We start from the raw sequence: 12,047 nt of genomic DNA, 5'->3' as shown, positions 1-12,047 counted from the left end.
GTAATTACACTTCTCTTATTATAGATTTCTCAAATTGGTGAAACTTAATTCTTCCAAGTAGTTTAGTTTGAACAAATAGCCTACTCTTGAAACAAATGACACACTTCTACCAGTATGTAACTAACTGTGTGTCTGTCGGATTCATTTTAATTGTGCAGCACCACTAAATTGTTACTGGAAGTGCCAGTATTTTGGTTTGCCAAATGCTGAGAAAATATTATTCTCCAAAGCATCATTCGCTAAACATGGGACGTTTGAGGCTACAGGTGATTCAATGGTGGGTGATATATATGTGTATATATATATATGTGGCAGAAGTTTGGACACACCTACTCATTCAAGGGTTTTTATTTGTACTGTTTTTTGCATTGTAGAATAATAGTGAAGACATCAAAACTATGAAATAACACAGAATCATGTAGAAACCAAAAAAGTGTTTAAAAAAGCAATATATTTGAGATTCTTCAAATGGCCACCCTTTGCCTTGACAGCTTTGCACACACTTGGCATTCTCTCAACCAGCTTCACCTGGAATGCTTTTCCAACAGTCTTGAAGGAGTTCCCACATGCTGAGCACTTGTTGGCTGCTTTTCCTTCACTCTGCAGTCCCGACTCATCCAAAACCATCTCAATTGGGTTGAGGTCGGGGGATTGTGCAGGCCAGGTCATCTGATGCAGCTCTCCTTGGTCAAATAGGCTTTACACAGCCTGGAGGTGTGTTGGGTCATTGTCCTGTTGAAAAATAAATGGTAGCCCCACTAAACCCAAACCAGATGGGATGGCGTATTGCTGCAGAATACTATGGTAGCCATGCTGGTTAAGTGTGCCTTAAATTCTAAATAAATCACTGTCACCAGCAAAGCACCATAACACCACCACCTCCGTGCTTTACGGTGGAAAATACACATGCAGAGGTCATCCGTTCACCCACACCGCGTCTCACAAAGACAAGGTGGTTGGAACCAAAAACCTCATTTCCACCGGTCTAATGTCCATTGCTCGTGTTTCTTGGCCCAAGCGAGTCTCTTCTTATTATTGGTGTCCTTTAGTAGTGTTTTTTTTGTTGCAGCAATTCGACCATGAAGGCCTGATTCACACAGTCCCCTCTGAACAGTTGATGTTGAGATGTCTGTTACTTGAACTCTGTGAAGCATTTATTTGGGCGGAAATTCTGAGGCTGGTAACTCTAATGAACTTATCCTCTGCAGCAGAGGTAACTCTGGGTCTTCCATTACTGTGGCGGTCCTCATGAGAGCCAGTTTCATCATAGCGCTTGATGGTTTTTGCAACTGCACTTAACTTTCAAAGTTCTAGAAATGTTCCTTATTGACTGACCTTCATGTCTTAAGGTAAAGATGGACTGTTGTTTCTCTTTGCTTATTTGAGCTGTTCTTGCCATAATATGGACTTGGTCTTTTACCAAATAAGGCTATCATCTGTATACCCCCAAAGCTGTCATCAAGGCAAATGGTGGCTATTTGAAGAATCTCAAATATAACAAAATATTTTGATTTAACACTTTTTTTGGTTACTACATGATTCCATATGTGTTATTTCATAGTTTTGATGTCTTCACTATTATTCAACATTGTGAAAATAAAGAAAAACCCTGGTATTATATATATACATCTCCTTGGGTGAGGTTAGTCATGCTTGGCAATGTGGGACTGAATTTGGGCGGATAACACAATTTCATTCGATGACATGAAACGCTGCCTGCAAGCAGCAAGGCAAAATGCAACCGACAAAGACAAAACGTCCTAAAACAGCGGAGCGCTTTCATACGATTTAAATGTAGGCTATTTATAGTTTATGGCACGTTTTCTGTGGTAGCCTACTTGCTGTAAATTGCTCTGGATAAGAGCGTCAGTTAAATGTGACGAATTGACTTGAAAAGGTGGCATCCTATAACGGTGCTACGTTGAAAGTCACGGAGCTCTTCAGTAAGGCCATTCTACTGACAATGTTTGTCTAGGGAGCTAGCTCCGTTTTATACACCTGTCAGCAACGGGTCTGGCTGAAATAGCCGAATCCACTAATTTTAAGGGGTGTCCACATACTTTTGTGTAGGTAGGATAGGCAGTCTGGTTATTTAATTAAACTGCAATGTAATGAAATTAGTCTACACGACGATATTTTTTAGAAAATTAGTGAGCGTTTTTAAAACATATACCAAAATAACATGCCAGTGGCTGTGATCTCCCTCCAGATAAAACCGGAAAATTATACATCTAGGAATATGTGCAGTTGTCCTCCAAAAAGCCGACAAATGGCAATGTATGCTAGGCTACTAATAGCCAGGTCTAGGTTGGTGTGTGTGTGTGTGTGTGTGTGTGTGTGTGTCTGTCTGTGTCTGCCTGCTTGTCTGGCGGACACAAATCCAAAACATGGATTTGACAATGGGAAAACCCCAAACAATTTGTCCAGTTTTGGAATGTATACTATTAGGTTATATGGCCTATTTGGTGTGCTCACTTACACCATGAACAGCAGTGACTAATTCAAGTGTAATTGTCGGTAAAAGTATTCCCTCACCCTGGATAATTTAGTTCAAATATTACATTTTTACAGATGTGTTGCATGTCTTTTGTGTCCCACATGTCTGCCTAGAGACAGTTGCTAGATATAATGTTATAAGAGGAAATGTTGCAGTGGATTTAGAATGAAGAAACCTAAAAACATTATGGAAATTGGATCCATTGAGGGAAACATTAATTATTCTTCCCAAGTTAATTGTTACAAGATTGTTTAAAACACGCAGATCATTTTCAGTCTGATACTAACAAACATATGATCAAATGTATTGTCTTGTGACAGAATGATGCTGACATTGGAATTATTACAATGTTCTTCTAATGCATCACAAAAGCTGAAGAACATTGGCACATCCAGATACTTTCCGCAGGTGCTGGAGCTATAGGCAATTTAATGGAAAACAGAAAGGAAAACGCCGCACACTGCTGCTCATGCTCCCAGGTGATATTTATTTATAACAACGTTTCGACCCTTAGGTCTTCATCAGGCATCCATCCATATCCCAGGTGGGGGTGGAAAATCTAATAGGATGTCCAGCTTGTACAAAATGAACAGCAACCTGATTTTTTTGTCTCACCTGTCCGTATATTGCTGAGGTGCTGTGCGGGGTGGGTAAATGAGTTGCATGTGTACGTGAAGCTGCATTGAGCACATTGGCCACATTTGTAATTACAAACTGGACATCTTATTAGTTCTCTGAGATACATTGGAATATAAATGGTAAAGATGTCACGCAGGGGAGAGGACATTGAGAGGAAACTTCTTCAAAGGGAATCTTTCTGGATCCACAGGCTCAACACACTGTCTCCTCTTGGCCTTAACGAGGAGTTTGACTTTAACCGTTTTTATAGTTTAAATATGTCCAATTGTATTTTTTTTAAAATCCAAATTGAACATTGTATGAATATTGTATGTATATTACTGTAAATATTGATTGCATTCCTTGTATATGATCATATATTTTGATACATTGAATGTTAATATTGTGAACCTATGTTATACATTTCTTTTACCTCCTGTTTCAGGAAGTGATGTCACTGAGCACTGCCCCTATAAATAGGACCTTCCACCCCCACCTGGGACATGGATGCCTGATGAAGACGAAAGGGTCGAAACGTTGTTATAAATAAATATCACCTGGGAGCATGAGCACCAGTGTGCTGCGTTTTCCTTTCTGTTCTTCTAATACATCAGCCATAACATGTTAGGCATAGCACTACACTAGACGTCTAGACTTAGTGTTTGACAAGTCCTTGTGCTCCTATGCATGGAGTAGGCCTAATTAGTGCTTTTGTTGAGATTATAACCTCTGTAAAGTCATGGTCATTCATTCCCTAGAGATCACTTATCAACATTCCTGGTTGTGTTGACAACTCACTGCTCTAGTAGGAATTAGAGCAATGGAAACATAGCTGCTATGTCTGTACAGAGTTGCATTGAGACTTATATTAACACACTTCTACAATGCTGTTATTGAATGCCTTTCACAGACAGAATGCACATACAGGTCACAGTGTCATTAGGCTATAAGAGGCCTATCTTTCTTAAACGTACTGCTTCCCCTCTGTGCATATGCATTATCCCCCTCTCCCCTCTCGTCTGTTATAAATGTTCACTCTATCGCCCACTGCACCCCGCAGTTTGCTGCATGCAGGTAGTTACCATGGTTATGCAGCCGAGTAGAGACGCTTCTGGAGCAGCATGTTAGCGTGTGTGTGTCTCTGGAGCCACACATTAGCATGTAGAAATATTCATAAATTACCACGTGGAGCTGGAACGATATGGCAGAGCTCAAAGCAGGAGGCAGGACCAATATCTCCCTGAAACATCACTACCGTTTCCACACACTGAAGATATTTTAATATTTTCCCCCGCAGCCTTTTGTTTCTCGTTTTCTTTTTAACTAAAAAAACATAAATCGTCAGAAGTGGTGTGTGTGTGTTGACTAAAGGCAGAACGTTATTTAGGGGTCATTATAAGGACAGCTTAAACTCTTCCACTTCTATTTCTCTCCTAATATAAACTGCATCAAATCATTTTTTTGGTATTAAATTATAACAATAGCCTTTTGGGCTTAGCCTATAGCTACCCCAATAATTAATTCCTCTAATGCAGGGGGGCCCTATGGGCCATGGTCAAAAGTAGTGCACTATATAGGGAATAGGGTGCCATTTGAAACGCTTCCATGGTGCCTGGTGTCCAGATGTTACCTGCTGCTGGCTGGCTATTACATTTACATTTACGTCATTTAGCAGACGCTCTTATCCAGAGCGACTTACAAATTGGTGCATTCATCTTATAGCCAGTGGGATAACCACTTTACAATATGTTTTTTTTCTTCTTTCTTTGGGGTGGGGTAAGGGGGGTAGAAGGATTACTTTATCCTATCCCAGTTCCTGCTCCTCTCTGGCCTTGAGTACCACACTGCCATTATATATCCAGCAAATAGTCACAGCCATATTCAGTAGAAAAATGTTGTGGAACATTGCAGAGGTCCAGGGTTGTGTCCAGTAGGTACTACACAGGAGATAACTTTTGAAGCTGGTGAAACAGTGAGGTACTACCTGAATATGTTCAATAAGAAAAGCTCATATTCATGTTATGCTTCAAACCGCTTTGGTATGTTTTGCCCTACAGAGCATGACCCAGACTTCACTGCCCTGCTCTCCACATTCTGGCAAGAGAACTCCAGTTGTTGGCAAGGGGATTCCTGTTATCACGGAAGTATTTACAGCTGTATAAAACCTGTCTGTATACAGAGGCAAGACAAATGGTTTTCCTTACTGAGTTTAATGTTCAGTAAAATGTAAGAAGAACAATAGGCCTACATCAACTTTTTATTAAGAACATTCATCAAATGTTTTACCTGAAAGGTATTTATAAGGGCCGTTGTGTGGTTACTGCAGAATGATTCAGTTCTAAAACATATTGGGTAGTTGAAGTGATGCCCCTTTCTTTGTTCATAATGGCAAACATAAATATAACTTAGTTTTTTCAACTTGGATCACAAGTAAATTCACGCACTGTATAATTTGTTTTCTTACAATTTTGAATCAAAGGCGATGAACGCAGGGCCAGTCCTTGCGGTTCTGCCGCCTTAGTCAAGACCAAAAAATGCCACCCCGCAAAACTAGAATAGTCCCAGTAAACAAAATGGCGATGAAAAGTCGTCAGAAAGACGTATTTTACAGACGTTGAAGTTAGGTTCAATTTAGGTTCTGAATGAAAGGTGAAAAGGTATTTTCCAAATGTTTAAAATACATATTTTCCAGGATGTTGAAAAGGCATATTTTCCGGACATTGAAAAATACTTATTTTTGAAATCAGGTTCATTTTCGGTTCTGAATTAAAATTGAAAATAGGCTACTAATTTTCCGGATGTTGAAAATAAGTATTTTCCAGATGTTGAAAATATGTATTTTCTGGATGTTGGAATCATGCACATTTTCGGTTCTGAATAAAAGTTGAAAATAAGTCATTTATAGACGTCTATGATTGGTTCAGATTTGGTCCGGACCAAAAACCAATGTCTGTGGATGTGGAAATCAAGGCCGGTCTGCACCAAATAAAGACGTCCAAAAGGCGTCGACATCGGTCCGTGCTTACTGAGGTGTAGCCTACAGTGTTGCCTGAAATTTAATTTTATGAATGCCCATCTATGTGGTAAGCCTACTGTTTGTAAAACACCAAAACGAAAGACGTGCAAAATACGTCGGCTCGTGCTTACTGGGGTGTAGCCTACCTTGTCGCCCACAATGGAATTTTATGAATGTCTATCCATGTTGTAGGCCTATGCCCACCTTTTGTAAAGCAGGCCGTTGTATTGGCTTTATTAGTACTGATTCCTGTGACTAATCAATTTGGCTATTTAAGCTCTGAATATCAGCTACCCAACTTCATCAGGAGTTATCGTGAGCCTATTTGCAATGTGTTTACACAGCGGGAAATGCAGAAGTATTTTCTTTTTCTTTATGATCAGCTTGTCAGTAATTGATGGATACAAACTTGAAACCACTGATCATGACAATGGGGTGAAACTCCTGGACAACAGTTGTGATTGTCCATTCCATATTGTCCATTTTACTTTGACCTGTCCTGTTTTTAGGATATGTTGTTTGTTAACATGACAGTGCATTTTTTATTTGATTGAGCGCCATTTAGGTTAGGCTATTTGATCGGAGAAACCTGCATGATGTAAAAAGTGTCCATCTCATTACATTGTAATACATTCTTTCTCCAGCCTGTAGGCTACAGAAAAGGTCACATACTCTTTCTACCATATGCTATATCTGCTACATGATTTATGTGAAAAAAATTTTTTGACAGAACGTTGGTGGAGCGCGGCAGCGATGCGTCTCTCCAACAGCACGATGGGGAGGTGCTGCAAATGAACAAGCAAAATATTTTGGCCCCTGCCTTTGACAAAGTGGGCACTGCTTATCACAGGGCGGCATCAGCGCTCACCTAAAAAGCCCATATGCCACTGGTTGAGAGAAATTGTCATTGTTTTTGGGCAGAATTATGTGAGGTTTTATGTGTTGTTGTTGGATGTGCGTCTTGATCCGTTTAGCTCAGAAAATGACACCCTCGTCAATCTGGCGCCTAATCCTGCCTAATGAGCGGGCCAGCTGTGGATACATGTCCAATGGTGTGACTGTTACAAGTAAAGTTTTTGAACTTTTAACTTAAGTAAATTAAAGTTGCACTATGCAGAAATCGCTCTGCCATTTCCTGGTTGCTAAAACTCTTAACAGTTAGCCTAATTTCAGTTTATGTGACAAAATAAGATAGTATAGTGTAGAGCAGGGGTGTCAAACGTCCGGCCCGCAGGCCGGATCAGGCCCGCAAACGGGTTTAATCCGGCCCGCAAGATGATTTTGTAAAGTATAGAAATGCGCTGCAATTTTTCAATAAAATAAACTGCTGTTCCAATTGCGTCCACTGGATGGCGCAATAGCAATTGTGTTAAGCAAGCAAACTGTTTATACCGGGGCAGAGCAAGTAGGTCAAGTCTGTGTTTACTCACAGCCGAGACATCAGTGATGCTGCAGTGAAAGCTAGCTACCTCATTGCTAATGAAATCGCAGTGGCTTCAAAACCATTTAGTGAGGGTGAATTTGTAAAAACATGCATGATGAAGGCAGCGGAGATTGTGTGCCCTGAAAAGCGTCAGGCTTTTGTAAATATCAGCCTGACAAGAAACACAGTTGCAGACAGGATTTCCGATCTTTCAGTGGATTTGGACAGCCAGTTGAAGCAAAAAGTAAAGTCATTTATTGCGTTTTCGGTTGCAATTGATGAAAGCACGGACATTACAGATGTTGCACAACTGGCCATTTTCATCCGCGGAGTTGATGACACATTGACCGTCACCGAGGAGTTCGTGGAGTTGGTGCCGATGACAGATACAACGACAGCAGCTGATATTTTTACCGCACACTGGTCCCGCGCTGTCAGCCTGGCTACAGATGGTGCGCCCTCAGGATGTGACGCCTGATATTGATGCGCTGGTGAAAGCTAAAAGATGCCAGGTATCAGGAGTCAAATAAACTATGCAACCCCACTTAAAGTGCTACATGAGACACCCTGATATAGTTCTGTGATCTGTGATATACTTCTGTGAATCACTGAGGCATTGTGTGTTTGTGTGTTCTTTGTCCTCAGAACTTTCAAATAACTTGAGGTGTTTTATGATTAATAGTGATGTTGTGCTTTTGGACACACTGTCCTCAGGCTCCAGCTTTATGTTTATATGTTTTTATGTTGATGTGCTATTGTTTTTAATTGATTTTATTTTATTTGTATATTTAACGTATTCTTGACTCTGTGGTTCTTGCACTTGTTTGGGGAACAGGATTTCATTCTTTTTATCTACATTTCTGCCTGAGAAATGACCCCCTGATATAGTTCTGTGATCTGTGAAACAGTTCTGTTAATCACTGAGGCATTGTGTGTTTGTGTTCTTTTTCTTTAGAATTTTCAAATAAACTTGACGTGTTTAATGATTAATAGTGATGTTGTGCTTGTACTATTTTGGACACACTGTCCTCAGGCTCCAGCTTTATGTTGTATGTTGATCGTATTAAAACAAAGAAAACAATCTGAAGTTGTTGTTTTTAAGTTATATATACCATGATTTTTCCGGTCCGGCCCACTTGGGAATAGATTTTCCTCCATGTGGCCCCTGAGCTAAAATGAGTTTGACACCCCTGGTGTAGAGAATCATTGTTCCAATGTAAACCGCTGTGAAATATATTTTCCATAACCAAACATGTTGTTGTTTCAGCTGTTTGAAGCTGGTGTACGAAACCGAAAGTTAAAGATGCAAAAACAAAATTTAAGCACGGAAAGCATAGAAATAGCGCACATAAAATAGATCTACCGCTTCTTAGACTTTCTTTAGAGTAGAATGATAGATCTATAACTCACATTTCTATGTGAATATGGCCAGGTCGCCCAAAAAGTTACATATTGCCACTTTAATGAAAACATTTATACAATTCCTTTCCCGAAGTCAGTTCATGATATTTCCAAATAGTTCTGATTGGTTTTGGTGACAACGTCCACATGGTGTGATTAAACAATGAGCCAGCATTTGGTCACCATTGTACAGGCGAGAGAGCTGGAGCACGTGGTCTAAACAGATTGTAAATTTTATCAGAAATATTTATCAAAATATTGTACTTTTTTGCTGTTGCCATAAATGTCTTAGTCCTTTGGTGTGATGCCTTTTTAAATGTTTCACATTGGTTGTGGGAACGAAGCCATATGTTTCCTGACCGGTAAAACTGAACGTTTCTTAAATCTTTTGAGAACAGAAGTGAAAATGTTGCCTGTTCTGGGAACCTTTATTCTTAGGTTGCAGGGAGGTTCTGAGAAGGTATTACTCTGGTTCCTTGAAAGTTTTCCTGGGAGGTTTTATTAATGCTCTGAGAACGGAAATTGTAGGCTATTAGGAGATTTTTGAATAACTTCCTTAAAAAGTTCACTGAATGTTTCAATTAGACTTTTAATAACACTGCTAGATTATTTTGGGTTAACATTTTTGAACTCCAAGCACAGATAGGATACATGGAAATTCATTTCCTTAGGCATTAATTATGCAAACACTTATTTTTTATTGTGACATGGCATAAGTAAGATTTCAACCTATAATCATCTGTTCTTTATCCATGGAATTAGTCTACTGCACCACCAGGATGGAGCTAGCGTTGCAAGCATTTTTTTACGCATGCAAAGCTGTTCATTTTAGTCTATTCAAACAGACCCCATTTCAAAGGAAACAAACACTCATTAAGATATTAAGATCAGGTGTGGCCAATTAGTGGGCGCGGCCAATTAGTGGGCATGGCCAACACACCTGAACACACTTAACAAGATAGAGGATAGAGAGAGTTTTGTTGATGCTTAGAACGGAATGTACAGTGCCGTGAAAAAAGTATTTGCCCCCTTTCTTATTTTCTCTATTTTTGCATATTTTTGACACTGAATGTTATCAGATCTTCAACCAAAACCTGATATTATATCAACGGAACCTTTTATTTTATTGAACCTTTATTTAACCAGGCAAGTCGGCCTCCCGAGTATCTCCGTACTATCGCAGTGCTAGAGGCATCACTACAGATCCAGGTTCGATCCCAGGCTGTGTCGCAGCCGGCCGCGACTGCGAGACCCATGAGGTGGCGCACAACTGGCCCAGCATCGTCCGGGTTAGGGGAGGGTCTGGCCGGCCGGGATGTCCTTGTCCCATCGCGCTCTAGCGATTCCTGTTGCGGGCCGGGCGCATGCATGCTGACATGGTTGCCAATTGGATGGTGTTTCCTCAGACACATTGGTGAGGCTGGCTTCTGGGTTAAGCAAACAGTGTGTCAAGAAGCAATGCTGTTTGGCAGGGTCGTGTTTCGGAGGACGCATGGCTCTCGACCTTCGCCTCTCCCAAGACCGTACAGGAGTTGCAGCGATGGGACACGACTGTAACTACCAATTGGATATCACGAAATTGGGGAGAAAAAGACAAAAAAAGAATTAGTCAATTAAGAACATATTCTTATTTACGATGACGGCCTGGCAAGAGGCAGAAGGCCTCCTGTGGGGACGGGGGCTGGGATTAAAAATAAAAACTGAACTGCTTTAACTCAGCAACATTTGTGGAGTTTTGAGCATGAACTGCTCATTTCAGATCCCGTCACAACATCTCAATCGAGTTTAGGTCTCGACTTTGCTGCATGACCCAGCTGTGCTTCAGCTCATGAACGGATGGCCTGACATTCTCCTTTAGAATTATCTGATACAAAGCAGAATTCATAGGTCCTGAGGCAGCAAAGCATCCCCAAACCATCACACTACCACCACCATGCTTGACCGCTGGTATGAGGTTATTACTGTGTGTGGAATGCAGTGTTTGGTTTTCGCCAGACATAACGAGACCCGTGTCGGGACCCATGTCGTCCACGCTGTGGCTGTGGGTAGATCGGGGTCTGGGTTCGCTTTGCGGCCAGGTACACCTCAATGTTTTGGTGGTCTACGTGAGTGATCTTGCCATTAGCATTATTCTTGTCTCAAAAATGAAGCCATGCAAGTATTAGTACACACGGCCGGTACAGTGAAACTGCGAATGGTTCATTAAATCAGTTATATTTCCTTTGATTGCTCCAACGTTACTTGGATGACTGCAGCAATTCTAGAGCTAAATCATGCCAACAAGTGCTGACCTTTGGGAATGCGTGCATTTAATCAGACCCAAAACCCATGCAGGTTAGTCTCGGGCACCACGGACGCTTTTCGATGGTACTTTCTGTGCCTACCGTGGTGACCAGGGGTAACAGTGAGTCAGGAATCGATTCTGGGGAGGGAGCCCAAGAAACGGCAACCACATCCAGCAGGTACCTAAATTAACCACTCCTGACTCTGGGAGGTAGTGGCAAAAAATAACAATACAGGACTCTTTCGAGGCCCTTCAGTTGGAATGAGTACACTTTCAATCCTTTAACGAGGATCCATTACTGATGTTTAGAAGTTTTGTTTTACAGTGGTCAGAAACTTTTGAAAGTGTAATTTATTTATATTTATATAAATGTACTGTTATTTATAAGTAAAATTTGACTGCCTTTTGTCAATTGTCCATCGGTGTGACATAATGTCCAATGGGGCGACGCCAATAAATGAAAGGAAAAAAAGGTGTTGTCTTGAACAAAATGTATAAATAATTGTTAAGCATGAGGCAGGTAACATCATCATAATACACCATTAAACTAATTGGCACCCCAATGGTGGAACAAGCTTCCCTCTAATGTCAGGACAGTCCCTGCCCATCTTCCGAAAACGTCTGAAACCCACCTCCCACCGATTGCACTTGTCCTAATAGCACTGACTTTGCTGATAACTACTTTGTTGAGAGAAAATCTACTTGCTACAATTGTGATATGTTGTTGTCTCGGGATGCTGACCTTCTAGGCAGAGTTGTAAAGAAAAAGCCATATCTCAGACTGGCCAATAAAAATAAAAGTTTAAGA

General features: G+C 40.8%; 1 long non-coding RNA gene across 1 annotated transcript; it reads left to right on the top strand.

The window, feature by feature from the left end:
• Window positions 1-2,773: 2,773 nt before the first annotated feature.
• On the top strand, window positions 2,774-3,684 carry LOC121545297. Its single transcript, XR_005996253.1, has 2 exons — window positions 2,774-2,976; window positions 3,561-3,684. It is a non-coding gene; the product is annotated as an uncharacterized LOC121545297 (long non-coding RNA).
• Window positions 3,685-12,047: the final 8,363 nt, after the last annotated feature.

Source organism: Coregonus clupeaformis, chromosome 30 (genome assembly GCF_020615455.1).
Source record: "Coregonus clupeaformis isolate EN_2021a chromosome 30, ASM2061545v1, whole genome shotgun sequence".
Lineage (NCBI taxonomy): Eukaryota > Metazoa > Chordata > Actinopteri > Salmoniformes > Salmonidae > Coregonus > Coregonus clupeaformis.
This window is presented reverse-complemented; position numbering and strand designations above follow the sequence as displayed.